This window comes from Phyllobates terribilis, unplaced genomic scaffold (assembly GCF_046119375.1).
Source record: "Phyllobates terribilis strain yellow unplaced genomic scaffold, ASM4611937v1 Scaffold_2__4_contigs__length_985480577, whole genome shotgun sequence".
NCBI classification, from domain to species: Eukaryota; Metazoa; Chordata; class Amphibia; order Anura; family Dendrobatidae; genus Phyllobates; species Phyllobates terribilis.
Genome location: NW_027362762.1, coordinates 434817781 through 434830714, shown reverse-complemented (window position 1 = coordinate 434830714; position 12934 = coordinate 434817781). Strand labels below are relative to the sequence as shown.

The 12934-nt window shown below is 44.3% G+C and overlaps 1 non-coding gene and 1 pseudogene across 1 annotated transcript; both read left to right on the top strand.

Moving 5' to 3' along the window:
• Nucleotides 1–3406: 3406 nt before the first annotated feature.
• LOC141256436 (small nucleolar RNA U3) lies at nucleotides 3407–3624 on the top strand. The gene has a single exon (XR_012317397.1). It is a non-coding gene; the product is annotated as a small nucleolar RNA U3 (small nucleolar RNA).
• Nucleotides 3625–12422: 8798 nt separating this feature from the next.
• LOC141253592 (small nucleolar RNA U3) lies at nucleotides 12423–12619 on the top strand (annotated as a pseudogene).
• Nucleotides 12620–12934: the final 315 nt, after the last annotated feature.

Sequence of the window (12934 nt, the reverse complement as noted above, 5' to 3'; positions counted from 1 at the left end):
ACAGTGACAGTGTTGATTACTGTACTTGTCATTTAGTGTTAAAATAAAGGATTTATTTAAAAAAAAAATTGGCGTGGGGTTCCCCTTAATTTTAGGCTCTAGCGGAGGTTAAGCAGACAGCTGGGGCAAATGTTTGAAGCCTGGGAAGGGGGTAATACCCACGGAGCTTCCCAGGCTACTAATATCAGCCCCCAGCTGAATACCTAGCCTTTACTAGCTATTAAAATGGGGGAACCCCCCCAAAAAAATAACGTGGGGTCCCCCCTAATTTAATAGCTAGCACAGGCTAGGCAGACAGCTGGGGGCTGATATTAATAGCCCAGGAAGGGTGCCATGAATATTGGCCCCCTCCCAGGCTAGAAACACCAGCCGTCAGCCGCCCCAGAAATGGCGCATCCATAGGATGCGCCAATTCTGGCACTTAGCCTCGCTCTTCCACGCTGCCCCATGGTGGTCATGTCTAATATTGGCGTGACCCCATGAATTTTGGGCTTAGGGCCAGCTGATAATACCAAGCTGGCCTTAACCCCTTTATTACCCAGTGAGCCACCGCACCAGGGCCCTGGATGAGTTGGGTACAGCGCCAGAAGATGGCGCTTCAATGAACGCGCCATTTTCTGGGGCGGCTGCGGACTGCAATTTGCAGCGGGGGTGGCCCAGAAAGCTTGGGTCTCCCTGCGCTGCGGATTCCAGCCCCCAGCTGCATAGTTGTATCTGGCTGGACACAAAAATAGGGCGAAGCTCCACGTATTTTTTTTTTTTTAATTATTTCATGAAATTCATGAAATAATTAAGAAAAAAAGGGCTTCCCTATATTGTTGTGTCCAACCAGGTACAAATAGGCAGCTGGTGGTTGGGGGCAGCCCGTTCCTGCCTGCTGTACCTGACTGGACACAAATATAGGGCGAAGCCCCACATAATTTTTTTTTAATTATTTCATGAATTTCCTGAAATAATTAAAAAAAAATTGACGTGGGGCTTCACACTATATTTGTGTCCAGCCAGGTACAGCAGGCAGGAACGGGCTGCCCCCAACCACCAGCTGCCTATTTGTACCTGGCCAGACACAACAATATAGGGAGGCCCAAGCTTTCTGCCCCCCCCCCCCGCTGAAAATTGCAGTCCGCGGCCGCCCCGGAAAATGGCGCGTTCATAGAAGCTGGATGCTGTACCTGGCTGGCATACAAAAATATGGCGAAGCCCACGTCAAAAGTTTTGGGAAAAATTTATTAAAAAATAAATAATAATTTAGGGACTGCATCTTTATTAAGTCCTCAAATGTCATTTAGTGTTAAAATAAAGGATTTATTTTAAAAAAAAATGGCGTGGGATCCCCCATAATTTTAGTCTCTAGCGGAGGTTAAGCAGACGGCTGGGGCAGATGTTTGAAGCCTGGGAAGGGGGTAAAACCCACGGAGCTTCCCAGGCTACTAATATCAGCCCCCAGCTGAATACCTAGCCTTTACTAGCTATTAAAATGGGGGACCCCCCCCAAAAAAATGACGTGGGGTCCCCCCTATTTTAATAGCTAGCAAAGGCTAGGCAGACAGCTGGGGGCTGATATTAATAGCTCAGGAAGGGTGCCATGAATATTGGCCCCCTCCCAGGCTAGAAACACCAGCCGTCAGCCGCCCCAGAAATGGCGCATCCATAGGATGCGCCAATTCTGGCACTTAGCCTCGCTCTTCCACGCTGCCCTGGTGCGGTGGCAGGGGGTAATAGTGGTGGGGTTCATGTCAGCGCCAGCTGCCATGAAGCCCAGGTTAGTAATGATGGGTGTCTATAAGACACCCCCATTACTAACCTACAAAGTGTTAAAAAGAAAAAACACACTACACCCAGAAAAAAATAATTTATTTGAAATAAAACACCATTTTATTTAATTCTTAGTTTACTAAAAAAAAATAGTTACCTGTCCACGTTCCTGCGCTGATCTCCCATGCACAGCTGTCACATCTGGAGATGGTGACAGCTGTGCATGGCTGCTGTAAGCTCACGCTGCCGGGAACACGTCCGCTCCCGGCAGCGGGAGCCACTGACTGAGGTTACCGGAGTGCATTCAGGCAGCGCAGCTCCGGAGACCTCCTTTACGGCAGTGCTGTACCGTGGGAATTTCTCACGATACAGCAGTGCCGTAAAGCAGCTAACCGGAGCAGCGCTGCCTTAACTCTGGTGAACCCTTACGGCCCCGTCATTCTAGCGGCGGCAGCGGTTCAGAGCGGTCACATTCTATGTGGCTGCTCTGAACTGGAGATCTTCGTGGGACACTCGTGGACTGCTACGGAGGGGTAAGGATAAGGTTGTGGTTTATTATTTTATATTTTATTACAGGAGATCGATGGCTTCGGGGAATTAGGTGTCTAGGTGAGTATAGGTGTAGTTTTTTATTTTTTACTTTATTTTAGGTGACGATCGGCGGGGACAGGTAATGTATAAACTAATTTATTGTAGGTAACCACTGGCCACCAATGACATGTATCTAACATTTATTGGGGACACAGTAGGGCAATTTATATAGCAGGATCAGGCTGATGGGAACTACTGCTCCCATCGAGCTGATCCTGCTGGCACGAGTGGACGGGGGACAGACATAGGCCGATGGGAGTAGTAGTGTCACATCGGCCTATGTCTGCCTGCACGCACAGACACCCCGCACACACACCCCGCACACACACCCCGCACACACACACACCCCGCACACACACACCCCGCACACACACCCCGCACACACACACACCCCGCACACACACACCCCGCACACACTAATCATGACGGGTCTGGGAGGTGAGGCTGACCTGTGCGGCCGTGGGAAAGTTCATGTGAGTTCATGCAGTCAAGCATGAACTCACATGAACCCTCTGAGGGCACCGCGGCTACTTCAAATGAACAGCTGATCGGCATCACCTGATACCTCAGCTGTTCATTTGAAATAACCGGCGGGAAAGCGCAGCACAGAACGGGAAAGCCGGCGGTGAAGTCTTTTCACTGCCGGCTTCCCCGCCCGGGTCCTTCGCTCCTTGGTGCTGCGCTCCCCGCCCGGTCCTAATTTACGATTGGGATTGGAGGTGGCGAGGGGAGCGGAGGATCGGGGTGGGAGGCTGCGGGGAAGCAGTATGGGGCTGTGTGATTGTTTAAAAGCCGGCGGCTTTTTACCGCCCGCCGGCTTTTAAACAATCAGCAGAATTCTCCCACGCTGGGATGGCATTCTGATGACAAGCTGGATCGCAGCTGAGCGCTGCCATCCAGCTTGTCATCCTTCACAGACACTGCAGAGCGCAGGCATTATGGGAACTTCCGATTCCGGTATTCGATATTATAAAAGTATCGGAATTAAGTATCGGAATTCCGATACAGTGAATATCGGCCGATACCCGATATTTCAGTATCGGAATGCTCAACACTAGTTAAGACTATACTTTCAGGGATCATTTCTATAGTGTGTAACTTGAGAAATGTGCTCTAAAGTGTCCAAACTCCCCAACCACAAGGAGGAGCTGTAGTGATCTCTCCTGAGCGTGAAGTGAGCTCTCAGTTCTGCTTCATTGCAGGGGCTGATTGCTGGTGATGATCGTTCTCCTTCTCTGTTACAGAGAGGGTGGAGGGGGAGATCACAGGCTGAGTGGTTGTAGTGAGTGTAATGTAATAAAAGTAGAGTTTATGGGCTAATTTGTGGTGCCAATTGTTATATAACATCTTGAGAACATGGAAATATATTAGTAGAAAAGTAATAAATATAAAATTATTTTTGGGTTTTGTTTTTTAATGTGTTTGTTGTCCTGTGAAAATGAAGCGACATTGCAAAACTCCAGACTAGTAGAGTTACAGGAACATTAAATTTATTATTTTAGTGGTTTAAAAAAACTATAAACATTAAAACAATGAAAATTTGACCCGTCGCCATTTTCCAAGACCCATGACTGTCATCCATGGACTGTCTTGGAAATTGTTATTTGCTTGTTGAGCTGTAGTTTTTAATGGCGACATATTGATCACTTATTACATTTTGGTTGGAGGTGTGGTGACCAAAAAACGCCAACTTAGACGTTTCAATCGCCTTCCATTACTTTGTGCGCCCTATGAGTAAAGCAATTTTATATTTTCACAGATTGTACTTTTACAGACACAGCAAAATATGCTTGTTTTTTTTTATCTATTTTTAAAAGTAATCTGCCCGTAGTATCAACCTTCCTAAGTCATGGGAAGATATTTGTGATTCGATGTCTCACTCCCAAGAAATCCATGTTTTTCTTAATATGTAAAAGAGCGGTTAAGATCTATAGTTCGGACACTGATTTGCATGAGAGTCTGCCTCCAGAGATTATTTTAAATGATAGAGTATGTTATCAGTGTGAGACATATAGATCAGGAGAGCAGACTGTCAGTCATTACATGTCTCACATTGATAACGCATCATTTCATTTAAAATAAGCCCCTGTGGCAGATTCTCAGGGAGATCTATGTCCAGCGCATAGATCTTAACTGCTTCTTTACATATTAATAAAAACTTGGATTTCTATGGAATAAGACATTGTATCGCACATATCAAGGTATCATTTTATTCAGTTTCCTATGACCTACATGCCCATATACACAGCTTAGGAGAATTGGTCCTACTGACAGATGCCCTTCAACTTGGGAAGTGAGGGTATTGATTTGAGTTTTTTTGTTTATTTTTTTTTTTGATATCTTAATTTTTTTATTTTTATTTTACTTTATATTTAATTTTCTAGTAGCCAGGATTTGAACCTGCAATTGTTTCGTTTTCATTGACACCGTGCATGTATCATATTATGTATTAACCATGTAAAAACAGGAAAACTATTCTAAGTGCTGTGATCTGATGGAAAAAAAAACACTCTTTCGCTATTGTTTTTTGGGTTTTGTTATTATGGCATTCATTGTGTGGTCATTCCGATTATGGCAAAACCAAAGTTTTATTACATTATAGTGGTTAAAAAAAATTCTTAACTTAATAAAAAAATTGGTTAGTGTCATCATTTCCTGAGACTTGTAACTTTTACATTTTTCTGTCAATTAACTTGTGTGAGGTTTTATTGATACCATTTTAAAGGAATCCTGACAGTAGGATTTATCACCTAACTACAGCGCTGCATTTGTCATGTAATGCTGATTTCTAGCAACCCCGAAGTCGTGAGATCGCAGACGGAAGCGCTCAGCAGTCTTCAGGCCGGTGCAGTGTGACGCCATTGCTGTGGCACATAGCTCGAAGTCACTGCTGTAACTACACATTTGTGTGATTTAGGGCACAGGGAGGAGGCGAAGGAGTACTACAGAGTCTGTGACCACACCTGTTTGGCGTTATAGTAAGCTGGGCTGCTTAACACCTAGGTCCCGAGGGGTCATGCTGGAGTCATATGTTCCTGATTCATTAAGAGGCATATGCTTGATTCCAGTGACGCGTCACTTACTAAGCTGTACACTGTAGTTTCAATACAATTAGTGTTTCATCAGCAGGAGATTATCACTGCCTGACTAGGTCTCACATGCAGTCAAGTGAGGCTAATCTGTGTAACCCCGCCCCCAACACTGATTGGCAGCTGGCTGATAATGCGCAGTGTACACAGGACATTGCCAATCAGTGGTGTATGCGGGGTTATACACAGCTCAGTATTGATAGCACTGCTATATTTACAATAGGGAAAACAGGGATTCTATCCAAACTGCACCAACTCGTCCACTAAGTGATATATCGCTGGGATCAGGGTCTTTGTTCCTACATCATGCTGCTCTCAGATTACATAGCAAAAACTGCTGATATATTCCCTTTAAAGAGGAAAGGCATCGCAAATGACAGCAATAGTCACATGCAATTAAAGTCAAGTATCCTCCAACATTAACCAAGCGATTGCTGGATATATCCTCTATTAGATAAACCATGGCCCAATGGATTATTGTTTCCTGCCTAATATTCTGTAATGGTAGGTCTTTAGGCAGCAACAAATCTTTCTGTGTACACTGCTTGCTCAGTGTGGGGTCCTCATTTTACCTGGAATGGTGTTAACATACAGGTGCATCTCACAGAATTAGAATATCATCAAAAAGTTAATTTATTTCAGTTCTTCAATCCAAAAAGTGAAACTCATATATTATATAGAGTCATTACACACAGAGTGATCTATTTCAAGTGTTTATTTCAGTTAATGTTGATGATTATGGTTTACAGCCAATGAAAACACAAAAGTCATTATCTCAGTAAATTAGAATAATTAACAAAAAACACCTGCAAAAGCTTACTAAGCATTTAAAAAGGTCCCTTAGTCTGTTTCAGTAGGCTCCGCAATAATGGTGAAGACTGCTAACTTGACAGATGTCCAGAAGGCAGTCATTGACACACTCCACAAGGTCCCAGAGTTCCAATTTTCATTTGGAAATCAAGGTCCCAGAGTCTGGAGGAAGAGTGGAGAGGCCACAATCCAAGCTGCTTGAGGTCTAGTGTGAAGTTCCCACAATCAGTGATGGTTTGGGGAGCCATGTCATCTGCTGGTGTAGGTCCACTGTGTTTTATCAAGACCAAAGTCAGCGCAGGCGTCTACCAGGAAATTTTAGAGCACTTCATGCTTCCCTCTGCCGACAAGCTTTATGGAGATGGAAATTTCATTCTCCAGCAGGACTTGGCACCTGTCCACACTGCCAAAAGTACCAATACCTGGTTTACAAACAACAGCATCACTGTGCTTGATTGGCAGCAAACTCGCCTGACCTTAACCCCATAGAGAATCTATGGGATATTGTCAAGAGGAAGATGAGAGACACCAGACCCAACAATGCAGACAAGCTGAAGGCTGCTATCAAAGCAACCTGGGCTTCCATAACACCTCAGCAGTGCCACAGGCTGATCGCCTCCATGCCACGCCGCATTGATGCAGTAATTGATGCAAAAGGAGCCCCAACCAAGTATTGAGTGCATTTACTGCACATACATTTCAGTAGGCCAACATTTTGGATTTGAAAAACATTTTTCAAGCTGTAGTTATAAAGTATTCTAATTTACTGAGATAATGACTTTTATGTTTTCATTGGCTGTAAAAATAATCAACATTAACAGAAATAAACACTTGAAATAGATCACTCTGTTTGTAATGACTCTATATAATATGAGTTTCACTTTTTGTATTGAAGAACTGAAATAAATTAACTTTTTGATGATATTCTAATTTTGTGAGATGCACCTGTGCAAGCTGATGTTAATTCTGTGAGGCTTTGCTACCATCTACTGGTGAAAAGAGAGAATGCTACTGAAATGGCTATTTAATATTTCTAGCCCATATAGCGAATGATACAATGGCTATTGATATTAAATTCCTCTTTTGGAATATGAGATATCTGGGAGACATTTCAAAAAGGGGTGGCTGTAATGGATACTATTCATTCCTATCTACCTGCAGTGATGTATCTCCAGAAAAGATACCTTGTCCATTCACCCTTCCTTCAATTATATTAGTAACTTGAGTAGCATTTCTGGCTTACAAAACGCTATCACTTTTAAAGAATTACATGCTTGGGCGTGGCAGCGCCCTGGCTCCTACCCGTCTTTTCCCATTTTAGCGGAGCTGATGCAATTTGGTGTGAAAACTCAAAGTCGCAACTCCGCATTGCTCCAAAAATTGCTGAATTTGCTCCAAGGTCTCTCACCTCTACCTGATTCACCACATATACAGTACAGCTCAATTCTCATATAATATAGGGACAAATCTATTATATATCCTGTGGTCTTGCCCTAACCTGGAAGCTGTTTGGAAAGGATTTAACCCTTTCACCATTTAGCTGTATACTCCGACGACCATGGTAAAGTGGTCGTGGCTTGAATGCTGACTATTACAAGATAGGTGATATAGCACAGCATTGAATAACAGAATTCATAAAGATAATAAATGTGGTGTTACATCTGGAAAGAGGTACCGTAATTACTTAAAAGGAAACAATAACTAAAATTGAGAAACTGTGGGCACTCTGGATTGACAAAAATAAGGCATGGCTTAAAGGCGAACTTTATTAAGATCCAGCCTAGGAACTGTGTTTTATAGAATAGGGATCTAAGTTGAGTGAGGGCGAGGGCTGAATGCAACAGTTTATACCTGTCGGAATATGCAGTTGACTTGTTTTGTTCAAAGTATATTCAGAATAGAGCCTAATTATTACCTTTGGCACGTTGTCTTTTTATTACTGTGTCGTACAACATGCTTTTGTCATGTCTATACTGATTTGGATTGGGGTGGGAGGAGAAGGGGGTAAATGGGGTCGCTCTTTTATGTTTGTACTGTTTTATATTACAAAATTAACAAAAAATACCTGATTTATTAAAAAAACCCATTGAGGTTGCATGACGAACAAAGTGCTATAATTCGTTTATAGGAGTGAATCCTGTAAGCCTCATATCAGATGTCTTGTTATTGAGAAATCATCTTTTATCACTTTATATAAATGACCTCTTCCAGGCTATGGGAAGGATGGTGCCTGGAAGATAACTCTGCCTTCAGAGTTTATTTTACATGAAGGGGAGTTATCAGAGTGATATGTAATGGCCGCTCTCTGCTCTCCTGATCTCACTGCAGAGCTGTGTGTGATTATACCTGACACATCTGCAGGTTCCTCTCAGCTTCCATCTCACAGGGAGACAGGGTTACAATACAGCAGAGCTGTGAGAGCTGCAAAAAATGTGTTTACAAGCAGACAAATTTCTCCTGCTCGGTGTTATTTATTTTCACTCATATAGCACTGTCAGGCTAAGAGAGCTGTCCCTGTTATGAGCACGGACTGAAAAGCACAGACTAGACTATAAGAGCGCTGTTCCTGCATAGTAAGGCTAAGAGCGCTGTCCCTAGGTAGTAAGGCTAAGAGCGCTGTCCCCGGGTAGTTAGGCTAAGAACGCTGTCCCTAGGTAGTAAGGCTAAGAGAGCTGTCCCTGGGTAGTCAGGCTAGGAGATCTGTTCCTGGCTAGTCAGGATAAGAGAGCTGTCCCTGAGTAGTAAGGCTAAGAGCTATCCCTGGGTATTAAGGCTAAGAGCGCTGTCCCTGGGTAGTAAGGCTAAGAGAGCTGTCCCTGGGTAATAAGGCTAAGAGAGCTGTCCCTGGGTAGTTGGGCTAAGAGAGCTATCCCTGGGTAGTAAGGCTAAGAGAGCTGTGACTGGGTAGTAGGGCTAAGAGAGCTGTCCCTGGGTAGTAAGGCTAATAGAGCTGTCCCTGAGCAGTAGGGCTAAGAGAGCTGTCCCTGGGTGGTAAGGCTAAGAGAGCTGTCCCTGGGCAGTAGGGCTATAAGAGAGCTGTCCCTGTGTAGTAGGGCTAAGAGAGCTGTTCCTTGGTAGTAGGGCTATAAGAGAGCTGTCCCTGGGTAGTAAGGCTAAGAGAGCTGTCCCTGGGCAGTAGGGCTATAAGAGAGCTGTCCCTTGGTAGTAGGGCTATAAGAGAGCTGTCCCTTGGTAGTAGGGCTAAGAGAGCTGTCCCTGGGCAGTAGGGCTATAAGAGAGCTGTCCCTGTGAAGTAGGGCTAAGAGAGCTGTCCCTGGGTAGTAAGGCTAAGAGAGCTGTGCCTGGATAGTAGGGCTAAGAGAGCTGTGCCTGGATAGTAGGGCTAAGAGAGCTGTCCCTGAGTAGTAGGGCTAAGAGAGCTATCCTTGGGTAGCAAGGCTAAACGCACTGTCCTTGAGGAGTAAGGCTAAGAGAGCTGTCCCTGGGAAGTAAGGGTAAGAGAGCTGTCCCTGGGTAGTAAGGCTAAGAGAGCTATCCCTGGATAGTAAGGCTAAGAGAGCTGTCCCTGGGTTGTTGGACTAAAATAGTTGTGCCGATCCTCAGTGTCCAAGATGGGCTGCTTTCTGTAGTAAGTGCAGACTGCTCCTGCTCTAATTCAAAAATGGAACCTGGTCCTTCTGTCAGCCCGTCTGTTAAGTATTGGCTGCCCTCAGTCTGATTTAAAGATGAAACCTGGTTCTTATGCTTTTGCCACCCCTTTTCTTAAGTGCTGGCTGACTTCATCCACTAGGTTTCAAATATGGACCCTCTCCTTGTCCAGGCGCCACCAGCCTGTACTAAGTGCTGGCTGCGTCTGCTCAGATTCCAAGATACCACCAGCTTCCTGTGCTGGCTCCTCCATCCCCCGCTACTCACTGGCTGTGGACTTAGAACGCAGCCAGTACTTAGTAATTGGGTTGATGCCAGCATGAGGAGTGGATGCTATCTTAAAATTTGAGCTCCGGGGCACACCTCCACACTGCTCTATAAAAGAAACTCACAGTCGGTGTATGCAGAAAGACCAGCTCTCTGTATGGGGGAAAGTGGAGAGCCGGTCGCTCTGTGTCCTGACCTCACAGGCCACATAAAATTACATGGCAGGCCAGATTTGGCCTGCGGACCTTGAGTTTGACACCCCAGCTGTATGGGCCGTCCTGCTGAAGGTCCTGATGATATTATGACCATGTGATTGGTCACATGTATTTAAAGTAGACAGACTCTGGTTAGTGCCTCTGAATAATTTTACTGTGTAACTTATCTGCTCTTCAGTCACAAACAGCAGAGCAGTGTCTGTGTGCATACATATTATGTGTAGCAAAGTTGTGTGTGTGTGTGTGTATATGTATGTGTGTATATGTATGTGTTTTATGGTGGTAGCATAGCTGTGTTTGTATCCACTAAGGCTGTAGCAGAGCTGTGTGTGTATGTACTATGACTATGTTATAACTGAGTGAGTGTGTGCCTTATGGTTCTAGCAAAGCTGTGTCTTTACTCTGGTTGCAGTAGATCTTTGTGTGTGTTGTAGGTATGTGTGTGTGTGCGCACTATGGATGTAGTAGAGCTGTGTGACTGTACTATAGCTGTAGCAGAGCTATGTGTGTGTACTATGATTGTAATAGAGCTGTGTGTGTAAAAAATCTGTGCACGATGTCTGTGTGCATCTTTGTACTATATAGCTGAACTGTGTGCGGGTACTATAGTTATGGCAGAGATGTGTGTGTAGTATCTCTTTAAAGATATACAAGAGCGCAATAGGGTCTTATCCACGGTAAAGGGTTGGTATTTATAAGTAGAATCACCCAGCTTGCATGGTTTTGTGAGACACAGCACTTATAGAGCCTGAATACCAGATGCAGCAGCTTCCAAGAAAACAGTAGATTTAAATAGCAGCATAGGAAGCCTTTCTGCCCTCTCTGGAATATCAGGGCTGTGGAGTCGGTAAGCCAAACCTTCGACTCCAACTCCTCAATTTCCATAACTCCGACTCCCTCATACATGGCTCATGTTTAAGTGATAAATTTACTGTATCACAGATTCATCTCAGCTAAAAGTCTAGACCCTTAGATCAGGAATAGGACAGACATTTATAGGACATTTCATAACTTTCCCAAATTCTTATGAAAAATATTCTCCACAAGCTGCATTGCACTACTGTACCCAATTTATTATATATTTTAGGAGTCGGCGTTGGTCCATTTTATACCGACGCCGACTCCACCAAATAGACTCCGACTCCACGACTCCATGTCTCCGACTCCACAGCCCTCTAGAATACAACACGATTATTGGTAATAGATTTGTAGGTTTATTTGTATGGTGGTCCTGAGGGAGGAGTCAGTGGACTCTGAAATGTGTTGACAATAAACCTACTGTATTATCTCTTTAGCAGAGCTGTGTGTGTCTGTGCCCACTATGTCTGTATCACAGCTGTCTGTGTACTATTGCTTAATCAGAGCTGTGTGTGCACTATATCTGAAACACATTAGTATATGTACTATGGCTATTGCATTTTTGTGTATGTCCTATGACTGTAGCTGTGTGTGTCTGTGTGCACTATGGCTGTAGCAAAGCTATGTATCTGTACTGTATTTATAGCAGAGCTGTGTGTGTGCTTTGGCTTTAGCAAAGCTGTGATTGTACTACGGCTGCAGCAAAGCTTTGTGCATCTGTGTATTATGTAGTTGAGCTGTATTAGTTTAGTATGGGTGTTGTAGTTCTATGCGTGGTATTCCTGTAGCAGAGCTGTATAGTTGTGTGCATCTGTGTGCATTATGTCTGGCAAAGCTGTGTATCTACTATGGCCAAAGCAGCGCTGTTTGTGTGTACGATGACTGGGGCAAAGATGTGTGCTTCATTGTTCACTATATCTGTTGCAGGGAGGTGTGCGTGCGTGTTTACTATGGACGCAGCAGGAAAGAGTGTTCATATATTCCTCTTCTCTACAGGTAAAAGTCACACCTTTACCCATATGCCAGACAGGCTCAGGGTGTTTCCCATTGGCTGGTTGAAGTGACATATGCAGATTAGGACCAGAGACATCTGTGAGCTGGAGGATTATGGAGCCATTGTACAAGTATAGAAGCTTCTATAGGGTCATTGTGTGTCAGGTGTGATTGTCTCCCTAATGTTACACGCAGGGTCCTATCACCTGGAGGACATCACGGGCAGGAAGAAGTTAAGATTATACTTTCAGGGATCATTTCTATAGTATGTAACTTGAGAAATGTGCTCTAAAGTGTCCAAACTCCCCAACCACAAGGAGGAGCTGTAGTGAGCTCTCAGTTCTGCTTCATTGCAGGGGCTGATTGCTGGTGATGATTGTTCTTCTTCTCTGTTACAGAGAGGGTGGAGGGGGAGATCACAGGCTGAGTGGTTTTGTATTAATTTTTGTAATTTGGTTAAAGAAGCTTATACAGTATTTTTGATTGCTTATTTTCAGAGGCTGTTGTTCACTAAAGGTTAACTTTTTTTTCTTATTTACTATATTAAAGGGGTTGCCCACTACTTTATATGATCCACCAATGTATTCCCCCAGGGCCCAAAAGTGTTTCTCTAAATACCTTGTGGTGCCTTTTTTACCTGTGAGTGGCGCTATCACTGGCTGCTCACAGGCATCACATGACCCCCGACTGCAGCCAGCTCTGACATCCGCTGACGTCACGACAAGTTCCGGGTGCAGCCGAGGGTCC